The sequence below is a fragment of the Panicum virgatum genome, chromosome 2N (assembly GCF_016808335.1).
Source record: "Panicum virgatum strain AP13 chromosome 2N, P.virgatum_v5, whole genome shotgun sequence".
NCBI lineage: Eukaryota > Viridiplantae > Streptophyta > Magnoliopsida > Poales > Poaceae > Panicum > Panicum virgatum.
This window is the reverse complement of record NC_053146.1, coordinates 30,893,612-30,911,678: the sequence shown is the minus strand read 5'-3', so window position 1 is coordinate 30,911,678 and position 18,067 is coordinate 30,893,612.

Below are 18,067 nucleotides of genomic sequence, written 5' to 3'. Positions count from 1 at the left end.
GGGTGATCATCGAGGTGGAATCACAGCGGCGTAGGGGTGAGTCGACGGCTCTCCTCAACGAAGAATCCCGTGAGCAGCGGGGCCGAGGGCGGAGAAGAAGGGCTCGGTGATGTTCCTGGTCCCACGGCGATGCTCCTGCGCGGCTTGGCCGGGGCTCTGGTGCGGCAGAGCGGCGTGGCCACAGCGGGGCGGTGGCTGCGGCTAGGATTTGGGCGGCGCTGGTGCATAGGATGAGGAGTAGGGAGGTCCGCGGGGCGGTTTAAAGAGGGCGCCGGAGATCTCGGCGGGCGGGCCAGGAAAGAAGGGCCGCGGGAATCATGGTCGGAGATCTCGGCCGGTTTCTATTGCGCGGGTGAGGAACGCGGGAGGAGGAGGGCGATTCTGACCGGTGGGCCAGCGTAGTCAATGAGGGGAGGGGCGACGCGTGCGCGGCGCTGAGCGCGTGGAGCTGGGCTGCGGGGCGCGCTGGGCTGCTGCGGGGAGGGTGGCGTGCTGGGCTGGGCCGCGTGTTGGAGCATGCCCGGGCGCTGAGAAAGGAAGGCCGAGCGAGCCGCGTGCGGGAGAGGGTAAGAGGGAGTGGGCCGCCTGTGGGGAAGGGAGAGAGTGGGCCGCCGGGTTGGGCTGCCATCTGGGTTTGGGTTTGGGTTTGATTTCTCTTTTCAATTTCCTATTTCAATCTAACTCAAACCAATCAAACTATTTGAATTCAAATTCGAATTTAAATTCAACCCTAACACTCAAACAAATAAATTTATGCACCAGCATGAATGCAACACCAAAATTTTTAAACTTAGACAAATTTTAATTACTTGTAAAACAAAATTAGATTAAATGCAAGACTAATCATAATAAACCTTAGAAAATTAAATAAAGCCAATTAAATTTATTATTAAATGCTGGAATTTAAATTATGGGGTTACAAACCCTACCCCCTTATAGGAATCTCGTCCCCGAGATTCAGCTGGACTGGCTAGCAAAGAGATCTGGGTATGTCTTCCTCAGCTCATCTTCTCGCTCCCATGTAGCCTCAGCTTCACTGTGATGACTCCACTGAACTCTGCACATCTTGATGCGCTTGTTCTGTGTAACCCTCTCTGATGTCTCCAGAATCTTCACCGGATGCTCAATATAAGTCAGATCCTCCTGCACATCTAACCGATCCAGTGGTGCCTGCTCCTCAGGTACTCGCAGACACTTCAACTGTGAAATGTGGAAGACATCGTGAACTCCAGAGAGACTGGTAGGCAACTCCAAGCGATAAGCAACTTCGCCTTTCCTCTCTAACACCTTGAATGGACCAATATACCGAGGTGCTAATTTCCCCTTCACATTAAACCTGCATATTCCTCTCATCGGGACACCATCAGATATACATAATCATCAACGCTGAAGGTCAGGTCCCTCCGTTTGCCATTTGCATAGCTCTTTTGCCTACTCTGTGCAATCCTCAGATTCTCCCGCATAGCCTGTACCATCTGCTCTGCATCTTCTATAATGTCAGGGCCAAAGAGCTGCTTCTCACCAATCTGATCCCAATAAAGAGGAGTCCTGCACTTTCTGCCATACAATGCCTCAAAGGGGGACTTCTTCAGACTGGCCTGTTAGCTGTTGTTATAGGAGAACTCAGCGTACGACAGGCACTTATCCCAACTAGTACCATACTAAATAGCACAAGCTCTCAGCATATCCTCCAACACTTGGTTGGTTCTCTCTGTCTGCCCATCTGTCTGAGGATGATAGGCGGTACTGAAGCGCAGCTTCGTATCCAACGAATCATGGAGCTGCTCCCAGAACCGTGAAGTGAACTGAGATCCTCTGTCAGATATGATCTTCTTGGGCACACCATGCAAACAGACAATCCGGGAGATCTACAACTCTGCAAGTCTAGCACCGGAGTAAGTAGTGTTCACTGGAATGAAGTGAGCAACCTTCGTCAAATGATCCACTACTACCCATATACAGTTGTACCCCTACTGAGTACGAGGCAATCCCACTATGAAATCCATTGTGATCTCCTCCCATTTCCACTCGGGAATCTTCAACGGCTGCAACAAATTGGCTGTCCTCTGATGCTCTACCTTCACACGCTGACATGTGTCACAGATGGCCACATACTCAGCGACTGAATGCTTCATTCCGGGCCACCAGAAACGCTCCTTAAGATCATAGTACATCTTAGTACTGCCCGGATGAATAGAGTAAGCCTTATCATGAGGCACACTCAGAATCAACTTCCTGAGATCATTCTCCTCTGGCACACAAATCCGGTTCTTGTACCACAAATTACCCTGATCATCCTCTCTGAAATGAGGAGCCTTGCCTTTCTTGAGCAACTCATGAATCTCCTGTAGCTTCTCATCTTCCTTCTGATGCTGCCGGATCTCTGCCTCGAATGCTGCACTCGAAATATGATGCAAGAAACCCAGACTCAACTGCTCAAACTCCTCACATAACTCTTGAGGCATCTGGAAAGCAACGGCCATGTTGACATAGCTTCTTCTGCTAAGAGCATCTGCCACAACATTGGCCTTACCCGGATGATAGTGAATTTCTAGGTCATAATCCTTGACCAGCTCTAACATCTCCTCTGCCGCATGTTCAGCTCATTCTGCGTGAAAATATACTTGAGGCTCTTGTGATCAGTGTAGATATCACACTGCTGCCCGTACAAGTAATGCCTCCAAATCTTCAGAGCCTGCACAACTGCGGCTAACTCAAGATCATGAGTGGGATAATTCAACTCATGCCGACGTAACTACCGTGAAGCATAAGCAATCACTCTGCCCTCCTGCATTAGAACACAACCAAGACTATCCTTCGAAGCATCACAGTACACCGTGAACCTCCTGCTCTGGTCTGGCAGAGTAAGGACTGGCGCCGTAGTAAGCCTCTTCTTCAACTCATCAAAGGCCATCTGACGCTCATCTGTCCATATGAATACCACATTCTTCTCTAGCAAGGAAGTCAAGGGCTTCGCGATCTTGGAGAACTTCTTAATGAACCTCCGATAATATCCTGCTAAGCCCAAGAATGACCGGACTTCCTTCACCGTCTGCGGTGTCTCCCACTCGAGCACATCCTTCACCTTGCTCGGATCAACTGCAATGCCTCCCTTGGAGATGATATGACCGAGGAATGGAACCTCGTCAATCCAGAACTCGCACTTGCTGAACTTAGCACACAGCTGATGCTCCCTCAGTCTCTGCAACGCGAGCCTCAGATGCTCTTCATGCTCTGCCTCTGTCTTTTAGAAGATCAGAATATCATCAATAAAGATCACCACAAAGACACCCAGATAATCCATGAAAACCATGTTCATCATGTGCATGAAGAAAGCCGGGGCATTAGTCAAGCCGAAGGACATGACCGTGTACTCATATAGCCCGTACTTGCAGGTGAATGCCGTCTTCGGAATATCCTCAGGACGGATCCTCAGCTGAAAATAGCCCGAACACAGATCAATCTTCGAGAATACACGAGCACCTCGAAGTAGATCAAAGAGATCCTAAATACGGGGCAGTGGATGCGTGTTCTTGATGGTAACTGCGTTCAACTCCCGATAATCGACACACATTCTCTTCGAGCCATCATTCTTATCTACTAGCAACAATGGAAAAGCCCAAGGAGAGAAGCTGCGACGGATATAGCCCTTGGCTAGCAACTCATCAATAGTCTTCTTAACTTCCTCATGCTCTATAGGTGCCATGCGGTAGGGCCGTTTTGTAATAGGAGTTGTGCCAGGCAAGAGATCAATAAAAAACTCAATGTCCCGTACAGGCGGCATACCTAGCAAATCATCTGGAAAGACATCCGGGAATTCAGACACCACGCGAATACCATCCGTGGGTCTAGCCTCCATCTAATGAAGAAATCCCGAGGGCTCTAAAGCACTGACTGTCACCTCTTGGCCATTAGATGCTGACAAGTGAACTGTCCGCTGAGCACAATCAATACGTACTCTCCATCTGGTAAGGGTCTCCATGCCCAAAATCACATCTATCCCAGAGGAATCAATGATGATCAAACCAGTGCGGAATTCTACCCCCCTTATGACCATACTAACCGTGGAGCATATAGAACATGTATGTTTCTGGCCCCCAGGTGAGGTAACTACCATAGCTGTCCTCATACAAGAAACTGGTATATGATGCTGCTCGGCAAATGACTTGGAAATGAAAGAATGAGTAGCACCAGTATCGAAAAGCACTGTAGCTGGATTGGAGTTGACCATGAACATACCAATAACCACGTTAGGAGCCTCGGCCGCTGACTTGGCCGTCACATGGTTCACTCGACCCTGTGCTGGCGCCCTGGGCTGAGCTGGGCGCCCCTGCTGTCCCACCTGCGCCTTCTGGGGGCAAGTGTTGGTGTAGTGCCCCGGCTGGCCACAGTGATAGCAGGTGTGAAGGGGTCCTTGAGCCTGCTGTCCGGCAGGAGGAGCTGCCTGCCGTGGAGCCTGAGGTGCTGGTGGAGCAGCACGAGCCAGAGGTGCCGGTAACCTCGGGTCCTGACCTGCCTGCTGCTGCTGTCGAGGCGGGTACTGCTGCGGCCTCTGCTGGTACTTCTGGGGAGGCCGGTACTGCTGCTGCTGGTACTGCTGGGGCGGCTGGAGGCGAGGACCGGTGTTGCTGCCGAAAGCAACGGGAGTGAACTTCCTCTTCTTATCCTCCATCTCCAGGTGCTTGCGCTCCGTGTTGAGCGCGCTGTCAACCAGATGGTTGAAGTCATCGAAGTGGAGGTTGAGCAGCGCGTACTAGATGTAGTCCTCCAGTCCCTCCGTGAAGTGCTCCTGCTTGTCGCGATCATCCGCGACCTCGGCAGGGGCGTAGCGAGCGAGCTGAAGGAAACGATCACGATACTCCGTGACCGTCATAGTTCCCTGAAGTGAAAATGACAGATGTATGACGAGTGATTAGCTCATGCTTCAAAAAGATAGAACAAGGGGGATACTAGCTCAAAAGGAAATGCTGAAAAACTATATCTGAGTTTACCTGCTTAAGTGCAAGGAACTCCTTCTTCGTCTTCATAACCCCGCGGGGACGTTATGGCTGCGAAACCGCTCCCGGAACTGGATCCATGTGAAAGCCTCGCGGTCCTGAACTCGGTGGGACTCCCACCAGTCCAAAGCTACCCCTCGCAGCTGTCCTGCTACGTACAAGACACGCTCCCGATCATCGCACTGGGCGATGTCCAGCTAGCGCTCCACTGCACGGAGCCAGTCGTCTTCCTGAAGTGGGTCAAACGTGTGAGAGAACGTCGGCGGGTGACCCCTCAGGAACTCAGCATGCCTGTCGCGGGTCTGCTGTGGTGGAGGGGGCGGAGGCTGAGTGTGAGCCTGCTGAAGTGCCTGAACAGTGTTGTTCAGGGTAGCCATCATCTGCATCTGGAGCTGGAAGTACTGCTCCGGGGTCAGAGGCGGAGGCATCGGGATCCCAGTACCCTGGTTGTTCTGCCCCTGCTGGTCAGAACCACGCCTGGTGTTCACCATCTGGTTTTGGGACAAAAGATTTCATAAGTAAGGATATTGCAGAAATAAATTCAGATGGATACGATATTTTTCTGCAAGAAAGACATGGACATGATAAAGTAAACAGGATAGAGTGGACGGTTTTACCCCCAACGATCTAACTCTTTTTATTAATTAATTAACTTAAGACTGATTTTCATTAAACAAATTTAACTACTAAACTATGCAATCAACCAAAAATCCAAATCAAACATGTTGCATAATAACAAGCATACAATTTCACAACTTAGCCGAGTTTAACACACGACTCGACTAACACAACGCATCGCAGAACGTGCTATCGTATTGTTATAAAGGGGTCATCTAGCTTATACCTATGAGGGTCAAATGATTTTCTTCAGGCCAGAATATACGGAAACTATTCTATAGAGAGAAATCAAGGCAGGACGAGTAAAAATCTTGGAATTTCAAGGAATATAATAGCAAAATAGTTTCAGTAGACAAGGCTTAGAGAGAAGAAGACCTAAAACTCGACCAGTTCTATCTAGGCTTCGTCCTACAGTCGATATAGCTCTGATACCACTCTGTAACATCCGGTTTATGAAAGGACATAAACCGAGCAATCATATACGTGCCAGGATCAAGTCACACGTATATACAACAAATTGAACAATATATCACAGCACATATCACGTAATAAGATATAATAAAGCGAGTACGAATGTTATTTATTACATTAATGACAAAATGTCTGATACGGAGTATGCGGAAGCGTAAAACATATACGATAACTCTCGTCGGTAGCTGAGCAGGGCGCCACAGGTACGTCGACTGGGAGATGAACACCTAGAAGTCCTCGTACTCCTGGTAGCTCCGGGTGAACTCCTTTGCGTCGGAAGGAACTGAGCAGCAGTAGATTGTCCCCAAGAGGAAAAAGAGTAGAGTAGGCAAGAGTGAGTACACAACTTGTACTCAACAAGTATAACACAAACTATGAGGCTCTAAGGTTGGCTGACTCAACTGCATTAGCTTTTAATCTTGGCAAAATTTTATTAAAGCTATTTACTGCAAGTTGATGAATTACTATAACCCAATTACATAGTAATTAATCAGAATTAATTATGAACTACTGAGAACCAAACCAAACCAAACCACCCGGGGAAACCCTCCTAACCAAAGGAAGATAACCCCACTAATCAAAATGAGGATCTGGGCCACTCATGACCGTGAGCACGGCTAGTATACCAGTTTTACACTATGCAGAGGTTGCACATCTTTACCCACAAGTCGTGAGGTACACTAGTTGTTCATCACACTTCCTTAGGTGAGATGACTAGCAAACTCACTACGAGGCCTTTACAAAGAATCTCGTTGGTAAGGAGTAACCGCGAGGGTGGATCGGTGACTATGGAGCAGGTCTAGTGGGCGTCAAGACACGGAGCACAGACGAGGCCACTCAGTACGAGGGCCATAGAAGCTTACCTCCCCTGCCCCGCAGGTAAGTTACTCCAAACGAAAAAGACCTAATTATTACGCCAAGACCGTCCCATTCCAGTCTTGTGGTAGCGCTGTAGTCCCAAGTTGTCGCTCTATGAACTGGTCTTTATGGAGAGTGGCCAACCAAGCAATAAGCACCGTGCTGGCCCCCTAAACCATGTTTCTAACAAAACATATTTTAACGAGACGTGAGCCACTCAAGCACGGAGCACAGAGGGCCACTCCCAGAATTAAGTTGCAATAAACCATTAATCATATTAATGAAAAAGGACTAAGTGTGTTATAGCACAGCAACCTAGCACAACTAACCAAAATGCAACCCAAGGGATATATATAAAGGATATAAAGTGGCTAGGAAATCCTTATAGGCATACATTATTAAAAGGCAGTATGAAATTGTATTTAAAGTGATAGGTGGTGTTCATGTTATACTTGCCTTTCTCAAACTGCTCCTGCTGCTGCTCAAACTGCTTAGAAGATGGCTACTGCTCCGGGTACTGGTACTGGGGCTCCTCAGATGGATCAACGTCTACTCACGAACACATGGCCAAAAACAATACACAACATAAACATACAAGCAAAAAAGTGCAAACACTAAGAAATAGTACAAAAATACATAAAAATAGCAAACAAAACTAGGTTAGAACTATTCTACGCGTTACAACGATCGCGTGGACATAAAGAATGCCTAAAACGGAGCTAGAACGCGAAAAGTAGGCCTAAAACAGGGTCCAGGGACCTATCTGTAAGAAAAACAGAGTTTCTGGGGGTTTTCTGCAAAAATCGAGGACCTAAACATAAATAAACCTTAGTTCAAGGGTCTAACGTGCAAAAATAGCAGGTCTGGATGGCGGGTTCTAATAGGGAAAAGCACAGGGGTCTAACTGTTAAAAATTGGGTATAAAAGGAAATACTTTCACACTATTGTGGACTGCGGGTTGATTCGAGTAAAGAGCAGGGGGTTTCCTGCAAAACAACCAGCGCTGAACGGTATTTGGATTAGTTGACCTCAGGCCGAACAGATCTGGGCCGCAGATATAGGATTGGGTGGTCGGGATCTAACAGGGCGCGGGGGCGGCGGCGCTGACGCCGGAGCTAGAGCTCCCACAGTGGCGCGCGGCTGGATCTCGCCGGAGTTGAGTAATTCGGCGCCACATGGGCTTATTCGGGCCGGGGTTTGGCCACAGAGCACCGCCGTGGCATGTGTAAGCCACTGGCGTGCTCGGACAGGCGGTGCGGGGTTGGGAACATGGACTTCGGGTGGTGCGGCGGCGCTACAGCGGAGGTGCTCACCGGAGCAGGGTGCTGGTGCCGTTCTAGGGTCAGTTCTGTGCGTACAAAGACCGGAAATGAAGGCGCGGGTGTGTGCGAGGTCAGAACGCAGCACGGGGCAGGGTTGGGCTGCGATGTCGAGCATCCGCCACGGCGGAGCTATGGCGGCGAGGCGCCGGCGTGAGGTGCTCGGCCCCTGGAACGGACTAAGAGCCCTAGGATCTAGCGCAGAAGGTAGAGCGGATCGGAGTGTGGCTCACCGAGGGCACGGGGCGGTGTGATTCAGCGTGCAGGGTGGTCGTCGAGGTGGAATCGCTGCGGCGCAGGGGTGGGTCGACGACGCTCCTCCACGAAGAATCCCGTGCGCAGCGGGGCCGAGGGCGGAGAAGAAGGTCTCGGTGATGTTCCTGGTCCCACGGCGATGCTCCTGCGCGGCTTGGCCGGGGCTCCGTTGCGGCGGAGCAGCGTTGCTGCGGCGGGGTGCTCTGCTCCGAGCAGAGGCAAGGCGGCGGCTGCGGCTAGGGTTTGGGCGGCACTGGTGCGTAGGATGAGGGGTAGGGAGGTCCGCAGGGCGGTTTAAAGAGGGCGTCGGAGATCTCGCAGGGCGGGCCAGGAAGGAAGGGCCGCGGGAATCATCGCCGGAGATCTCGACCGGTGGGCCAGCGTAGTCAGTGAGGGGAGGGGCGACGCGTGCGCGGCACTGAGCTGGGCTGCGGGGCACGCTGGGCTGCTGCGGGGAGGGTGGTGTGCTGGGCTCGGCCGCGTGCTGGAGCAGGCCCGGATGCTGAGAAGGGAAGGCCGAACGGGCCGCGTGCGGGAGAGGGTAAGAGGGAGTGGGCCGCCTGTGGGGAAGGGAGAGAGTGGGCCGCCGGGTTGGGCTGCCATCTGGGTTTGAGTTTGGGTTTGATTTCTCTTTTCTATTTCCTATTTCAATCTAACTCAAACCAATCAAACTATTTGAATTCAAATTCGAATTTGAATTCAACCCTAACACTCAAACAAATAAATTAATGCACCAGCATGAATCCAACAACAAAATTTTTAAACTTAGACAAATTTTAATTACTTGTAAAACAAAATTAGATTAAGTGCAAGACTAATCACAATAAACCTTAGAAAATTAAATAAAGCCAATTAAATTTATTATTAAATGCTGGAATTTAAATTAGGGTGTTACATCATTTCATGCTCCAAAATAGGCCAAAAACCTGCAGAAACGAAGTTCCTCCAAAATATATGTGCAAGTGTGAAAATGACCAATAATTATGCCGGGGTTAGGACGGTTAGTGATTTTGATATTAAATTCATGCCATTATCAAGGATAAACAAGGGATAAAAAGGGGTACTTAAGGAGCGCCAACAGTGCCGCTACTTGACTCGGTGTGTCTCCGTGACCCCGCCAGTGCCTCAGGGTGCTGGGTGCCGCTCGACATGTCTCCGTGACCCTGCCAGCACCTCCGGGGGCTGGGTGCCGCTACTTGACTCGGCGTGTCTCTGTGACCCCGTCAATGCCTCAGGGTGCTGGGCGCCGCTCGGCATGTCTCCATGACCCTGCCAGCACCCCCGAGGGCTGGGTGCCGCTACTTGACTCGGTGTGTCTTCGCGACCCCGCCAGAGCCTCAGGGTGCTGGGCGCCGCTCGACATGTCTCTGTGACCCTGCCAGCACCCCCGGGGGCAGGGTGCCGCTACCTGACTCGGCATGTCTCTGTGACCCCGCCAGTGCCTCAGGGTGCTGGGCGGCGCTCGGCATGTCTCCGTGACCCTGCCAGCACCTCTAGGGGCTGGGTGTCGCTACTTGACTCAGCGTGTCTGCGTGACCCCGCTAGTGCCTCAGGGTGCTGGGTGCCGCGCGGCATGTCTCCGTGACCCTGCCAGCACCCCTGGAGGCTGGGTGCCTCTACTTGACTCGGCGTGTCTCCACGACCCCGCCAGTGCCTCAGGGTGCTGGGCGCCGCTCGGCATGTCTCCGTGACCCTGCCAGCACCTCCGGGGGCTGGGTGCCGCCACTTGACTCGGCGTGTCTCCGCGACCCCTCCAGTGCCTCAGGGTGCTGGGCACTGCTCAGCAACTCGAGGGGTTGGATGCCACTACCTAACTCGGTGTGTCTCCATGACTCCGCTAGTGCCTCAGGGTGCTGTGCATCGCTCGGCATGTCTCCGTGACCCTGCCAGCACCTTCGGGGGCTGGGTGCCGCTACCTGACTCGGCGTGTCGCCGTGACCCTGCCAGTGCCTCAGGGTGCTGGGCGCCGCTCGGCATGTCTCCGTGACCCTGCCAGCACCTCCGGGGCCTGGGTGCCGCTACTTGACTAGGCGCATCTCCGCGACCCCGCCAGTGCATCAGGGTGCTGGGCACCGCTCGGCATGTCTCCATGACCCTGCCAGCGCCCCCATGGGAAGGGTGCCGCTACTTGACTCGCCATGTCTGCACGACCCCGCTAGGTCCTCATGGTGCTGGGTGTCACGCGGCATGTCTCTGTGACCCTACCAGCACCCCCGGGGGCTAGGAGCCGCTACTTGATTTGGCGTGTCTCTGCCACCCCGCCAGTGCCTCGTGGTGTTGGACGCCGCTCGGCATGTCTCCGTGACCCTGCCAGCACCTCCGGGGGCTGGGTGCCGCTACTTAACTTGGTGTGTCTCCGTGACTCTGCCAATGCCTCAGGGTGCTGGGCGCCGCTCGGCATGTCTTCGCGACCCAGCCAGCACCCCAGGGGGCTGGATGCCGCTACTTGACTCGGCGTGTCTCCGTAACCCCGCTAGTGCCTCAGGGTGCTGGGCACTGCTCGGCATGTCTCTGTGACCCTGCCAGCACCCCCGGGGGCTGGGTGCCACTACTAGACTCGGCGTGTCTCTGCGACCCTGCCAGTGCCTCAGGGTGCTAGGCACCGCTCGGCATGTCTCCGTGACCCTACCAGCACCACCGGGGGCTGGGTGCCGCTACCTGACTCGGCGTGTCTCTGTGGACCCGTCAGTGCCTCAGGGTGCTGGGTGGTGCTCGGCATGTCTCCGTGACCCTGCCAGCACCTCCGGGGGCTGGGTGCAGCTACTTGATTTAGCTTGTCTGCGCGACCCCGCCAGTGCCTCAGGGTGCTGGGAACCGCTCAGCATGTCCCCGTGACCATGCCAGCACACCCGGGGGCAGGGTGCCGCTTCCTGACTCGGCGTGTCTCCGCGACCCCGCCAGTTTCTCAGGGTGCTGGGCACCGCTCGGCATGTCTCTGTGACCCTGCCAGCACCTCCGGGGGCTGGGTGCTGCTACTTGACTCGTCGTGTCTCCGCGACCTCGCCGGTGCCTCAGGGTGCTGGGCACCGCTCAGCATGTCTCCGCGACCCTGCCAGCACCCCCGGGGGCTGGATGTCGCTATCTGACTCGGCGTGTCTCCATGACTCCGCCAGTGCCTCAGGGTGCTGGGCACCGCTCGGCATGTCTCTGTGACCCTGCCAGCACCCCCGGGGGCTGGGTGCCGCTACCTGACTCACCGTGTCTCCAGACCCCGCCAGTGCCTTAGGGTGCTGGGCGCCGCTTGGCATGTCTCCGTGACCCCGCCAGCACCTCCGGGGTCTGGGCGCTGCTACCTGACTCGGTGTGTCTCCATGACCCCGCTAGTACCTTAGGGTGCTGGACGCCGCTCAGCATGTTTGCACGACCCCGCAGCAAACTTGCTCTGGGGCTGGGCTCCACTACATAACCTCATGAGTTTCCGCAACTCGGCTCGCTGTCTTACAGGGATGGTCTAGAGTTACAAAAAACTATTTAGGATGCTCATGGATTCCTAGTACAAGAAAAAGGGCTCGACTCATTGACCCTCAAAATGCTTCTCCGAAACCTTCCGAGGCTCGGGGGATACACCCAACGGATGCACCAAGTGGCGCATCTTATTCTGCATCAAGAATTCGTGAAGATTTTTCATGAGCACCGAAAGACTTCTTAAAACACAGCATCAAGATTCAACTCAGCCCTTCAGCGCTCAGAGGCTTGACGGAGGTTGACCCAAGCACCTCCCTACCGAGTAGGGTCCCGGATTCCAGGGTTATCCCGTCTTTATAGGCGCCCTCCTCTAGAGCATCCATTACTAGAACGACGATGATTCCACAAACAAATAAGAATAAAAGAATAACTTAACTTAAACTCATCGAATAGAAGAACCCGGATATGTACTCCAAACGTACCGTATCCGTTGAGGTACAAGCCAAAGAGACTCCGACAAGTCCAGCTCTTCTCCGCACTCTTCCTCACACACTCCTTAGGCTAAGATACAAGAGCAGCCTCTCTACTCTATCTCCCTCACATGAAAGTGAGTGAATGGTGAATGGATAGGCGTGTGTATAGTGGGATGAATTCATGAAGGAGAGGGGTGGAGGCCCCCTTTTATAGTGGTGGAGGAGGAGTAGGGGCTAGTCCATGTCACCCTTTGTATGGAAACCTTATCTCCCAGGATAACCATGGCACCACCTTGAGGAAGAGTAGGGGGCACTCTACGTCAAAGATGGGACTGATTGGGCTCACTGGGGGTCGGCCAAGCCCTGGGGTCGGTGGGCCCCTTTTCGTGACCGTTTGGGCCCATCTTTGGTCGACGCACTCCTTGTGAGCTCCTTGTGTTGTCCATGTCATGCATCTTGCGTGGCACACCCGTTTCCTATGGTTTGTGGGCCCTTCTTGTAAGTGAAACGCAGGACTAGATCATCTGTGTATTTCTCTGCGTGTTCACTTGTGTTTATGCCCGAATGCAACAATGGGTGCCTGCAGATCACAATTCACCAAAACTCATGGAATTGATTAGCTATAAGCCCTATATCTATGTTTGGTGCTGAAAAGTTCTGAAATGTTGCAGGAGTTGACGGTTGATTTTAGCACTTAAGGACCATCAACAACACCCCCACACTTAGTCCTTTGCTCATCCTCGAGTAAAGGTGTGAGGAAGAGTGCGTCTCCTTGATATATAACCTGCGTACAAGTTATTCCACGATCCATCTGAAACTTGTGAATTTTTGAGTGGCTACCATGCGATCTTGGGTAATTGAAAAACAGAACGATTTAGATTTTAGGTTCCTAGCTCTTCCTGCTCAGCTTCTTTAAGGTTTTGATTTTTGAAAACAAAAGAATAGCTTTGATCCTCGAATTATTCTCTCAAGTCGCTCTTTTTGTTTTGTATCCTCACCAAGGCAAAGTTGTTGCCTTTTTCTCCCTACCAGCTAATCAGGCTTATTTGGAGCTTTGGGTAGAGTTAAGAGGCATGTTTGCTTTGCTTATATTGTTAAGTCAAAAACAAGATCTGAGCAGAAACAAGTCATACAACCTGATCAAGAGGTACAAGTGTGTGGAATATTTTTGGTGGATAGTGATCTATCTTTCTCCTTTATTTATTTTTGGGCATGGCTATTGACGGAGGTAGACCAAGGCACCTCCCTACCGAGTAGGGTCCCGGATTCTAGGAGACTACCCTGCTCGACTACCCGGTGGACAAGCACTCAGTTTGACGATGAAAGGGTCCTCTGCGGATCACGATGAAGGACAGAACAAACTGCCCAGATTATTAGCGGTTCTACCGACCCACTTCCTTGTAAACAACCCTAGATGTAAACCCTTACTTGTAACCCAAGGCTCCTAGACTATATAAAGGAGTCGTGGGGTACCCATAGGGGACACCCAACAAATCACAATTTTGTACACCACATTAGCCATGACGGCTTCGGCCTCGGCAGCTCCTCATCCCGAATGCAAAGGCAATACAGATCCAACCCCAAATAGGACGTAGGGTATTATGTGCATCGTGGCCCGAACCTGTTTAAATCATTGTCTTGTGTTACCATCAAGTTCTTAGCTCCGAGATCTCTCCTCCTAAACTCTACCGCCGGGTACACCCCTGGTGGACTTGCCGGATGAGCAATCTGACAGCTATCTTTTCTCTTTTTTTTTGACATGCCTTGTGGGCATGTGGCATACCTTCTTTGGGTATGCATCTTTTACACATTTTTTTTACATGCTCTTTCAAGCATGTGGCATACCTGTAACACCCTAATTCAAATTTCAGTATTTAATAATAAATTTAATTGGCTTTATTCAAATTTCTAAGGATTTTTGTGCTAATCTTGCATTTAATCCAATTTTTGTTCCTCAAGTAATTAAAATTTTCCTTAGGTTTAATTGTGTTGTTGCATTCATGCTGGTGCATTAATTTATTTGTTTGAGTGCTAGTTGTGAATTTAAATTTAAATTTGAATTCACCTAGTTGTGTGATAGTTTGGATGAGAAATAGAAAAGGAAAACCCAAAACAAAACTCAAACCCAAACCCATAGCAACCCAAAACCCACACCAGCCCAGCCCAGCACCCTTTCCAGCGGCCCAGCAACCCCACGCCGACCCAGCTCTTCTGCGCGGGCCCAGCGACCCCGGCCCTCACCTCGGCCCAGCGCGCGCACTCGCGCCAGCGCGGCCCAACTCCGCATGCCCCGCAGCCCGGCCTGCCTCGCGTCGCCGCTCAGCCCGCTCGCCCCGCTCCGCAGCGCGCGTTGCCCTTCCCCGTACCGCTGATCAGCCTGGCCGACCGGTCAGCGCGTCTCCCCTTCCTCCTCTCCCCTGGCGCCCGTGCAACGGCCGCGGCGTCCGCCCGAGATCTCCGGCGAAACCACCGGGGATTCCCTTCCCCAACCGCGCCCGTGATCCCCGGCTCCTCCCTTTAAACTCGCCCCCACGGCCCCTGCGCCTATCACCCAGCTCCAGCGCCGCCTCAAACCCTACCTCGCCTGGCCTACACAGCTCCGCCGCGCGGAGCCTCTGCGCCACCGTTGTCCGGCCGTTCTGCAGCATCTCCGCCACTGCGAACCGACGCCGCCGCTCCGCCTCGGGTCTAGGACCTTCGTCGAGCTCTCCTTCCATGATGTCAGCCCCGCGCGCACGAGGAATCCCGAGCACAAGCTCCGTCGAGCCGCGCCTGCGCCGCCGGAATCCCGCCGCTGCGTCACGCCACCGTCCAATCCAGTGCTCGGTGAGCTACACCCCGGCCCCCTCTCCCTTTCGCACGAGTTGTTGTAGCCCGTGACCCACATCGGTGCCCAGGCACCGCACGCTGGCGCTCCCGCCGCCGCACACGCCGTGCTCTGCCGCGGCGGACCTCGCTGCAGCGCTGCCTAGCCCCGCCGTGCCCTGCCATCGCCTGCGCTGGCCCTACGCACGCATGCCGAACCCACAGACCCAAATCCCAGCCTTAGAACCGCCCAGCGCGAGCTCACCGGCGTTCCCTGCCGCCGCCGAGCCGCCATCTCCGACGAGAGTCGCGCTCGGAGCCCCAAACCACCTCCACAACACCACCAGTGGTTTACGCATGAGGCGTACTACCTCCCTGGACAAACCGTAGGCCAAAACGAGCCCCAGAACGCCAGATTAACGAGCTCCGGCGAGTCCCTGACGAGCGCCGCCGCGGGATTCGTCACCGGCGGCAGCCCACCGCCGCCTCATGTGCCCCTTTTCACCTCAGCCGTCAGATCCGTAGCCGACGGGCCAGATTAGATCTGGGACCGAGCCGCCCTGAGCCATCCAATTGAGATCCGACGATCCCGATCTAAAGATACCGGTTCGCCTTGCACGTTTTGCTAAAGAGCCCCTCGGCTTTCTTGAAATCAACTCGCCATCCATCTGTATGCAAAACTAATTCCAGTTAGGCCCCGGTTTTTAGCAAAACCCCCCTGACCTTCCTGGTTTTAGCGCCCGCAGTCCAGAGACTTCGGTTTTGCTTGTTAGCCCTTAGATTTAATGGTTAATTATGTTTAGGCCCTCGGTTTTTGCAGAAAACCCCCTGGAACTTAGTTTTTCTCGCAGATAAGCCCCCAGAACTTGTTTTTAGCCTAGATTATGCGTTTTAACTCCGTTTTTGGCGTTCTTTATGTCCACGCGATCGTTGTAGCGCATAGAATAGTTCTAGACTAGTTTTGTACGCTGTTTTCATGTATTGATGTACTGTTTCTTAGCTTTTGTTAGTGTTTGCTTGTATGCTTATTGTTGTGCCTTGTTTTGGCCATGTGATCGTGAGTAGACGTTGATCCTTCGGAGGAGCACCAGTACCCAGAGAAGACACTATTTTCAGAGCAGTTTGAGCAGCAGGAACAGTTTGAGGAAGGCAAGTATAACATGAACACCACCTATCATTTTAAAAACAATTTCATACTGCATTTTAATACTGTATGCCTATAAGGATTTCCTAGCCACTTTATTCCCTTTATATATATCCCTTGGGTTGCATTTTGGTTAGTTGTGCTAGGTGCCGCGCTATAACACATAATGGTCATTTTTAATTAATTTGATTAATGGTATATGCAACTTAATTCTAAGAGTGGCCCTATGTGTGGCTTGAGTGGCTCACTTCTCATTAAAAGTGGTTTTGTTAGAAACATGGTTTAGGGGGCCAGCACGGTGCTTACTGCCTGGTTGGCCACTCTCCATAAGGACCGGTTCATAGAGCGACAACCTGGGACAACAGCGCTACCACAAGACTGGAATGGGACGGTCTTGGCGTAATAATTAGGTCTTTTTGGTTTGGAGTAACTTACCGACGGGGCAAGGGTGGTAAGCTTCTATGTCCCTTGTACTGAGTGGCCTCGTCGATGACGCCCACTAGACCTGCTCCATAGTCGCCGATCCGACCCTTGCGGTTACTCCTTACCAATGAGATTCTTTGTAAAGGCCTCGTAGTGAGTCGCTAGTCATCTCACCTAAGGAAGTGTGATGAACAACTAGCGTAGCTCACGACTTGTGGGTAAAGATGTGCAACCTCTACAGAGTGTAAAACTGGTATACTAGCTGTGCTCACGGTTATGAGCGGCCCAGATCCTCCTTTTGATTAGTGGGGTTAGCTCCTTCCGACGAGGGGGTGCCTCTCGGGGTTACCTTGGTGGTTGTGGTTTGGTTCTCAGTAGCAACATGTTTAATTTTGATTAATTACTATATAACTGGGTTAATGGTAATTCATCATCTTGTAGTAAATAGCTTTAATAAAATTCTGCCAAGACTTAAAAGCTAATGCAGTCAGTCAGCCAACCTAGAGCCTCATAGTTTGTGTTATACTTGTTGAGTACAAGTTGTGTACTCACTCTTGCCTACTCTACTCTTTTTCCGCTTGGGATACGCTACTGCTGCTCAGTCCCTGCCGACGCGAGGGAGTTCACTCGGAGCTACCAGGACTACGAGGACTTATAGGCGTTCGTCTCCCAGTCGACGTCCCTGTGGCGCCCTGCTCAGCTTCGGAGAGTTTTATCGTATTTGTACTTCGCTTCCGCTGTATCAGACATTTTGTCATTAATATAATAAATAAAATTCGTATTCGCTTTATTATGTCTTATTCGTGATATGTGCTGTGATATACTATTCATTCTGTTGTATATACGTGTGACTTGATCCTGGCATGTATATGATTGCTCGGTTTATGTCCTTTTATAAACCGGGTGTTACAATACCTTCTTTGGGTATGCATCTTTTATTTATTTTTGCATAGCCCATGTCTTTGATGGAGACTTTGGAGAAAGAGGTCATGGAGCATGGAGTTTTATTTTGTGGACATATTGATGGAAATACATTGCTATCTTTCAGTGTAGAAGTATAGCATGATTGTGTACGTGCTCTTGATCATGAGAGTATGACAAATTTCTAACATGGGTCTAAGAATTTGACAAAACTCAAAGCAAAGTCAAACTGCATATGAAGGTTTAAACATGAAGATCTATCTTTGGCTTTGGTAGGATTTTAAATTAATTTGAGGAGACAAGCTATTTTATTTTATTTTATTTTTAGATTTTGCAAAAGAAAACAAGTGCCTTGCATGGAAGAGCATGGTTCCATTA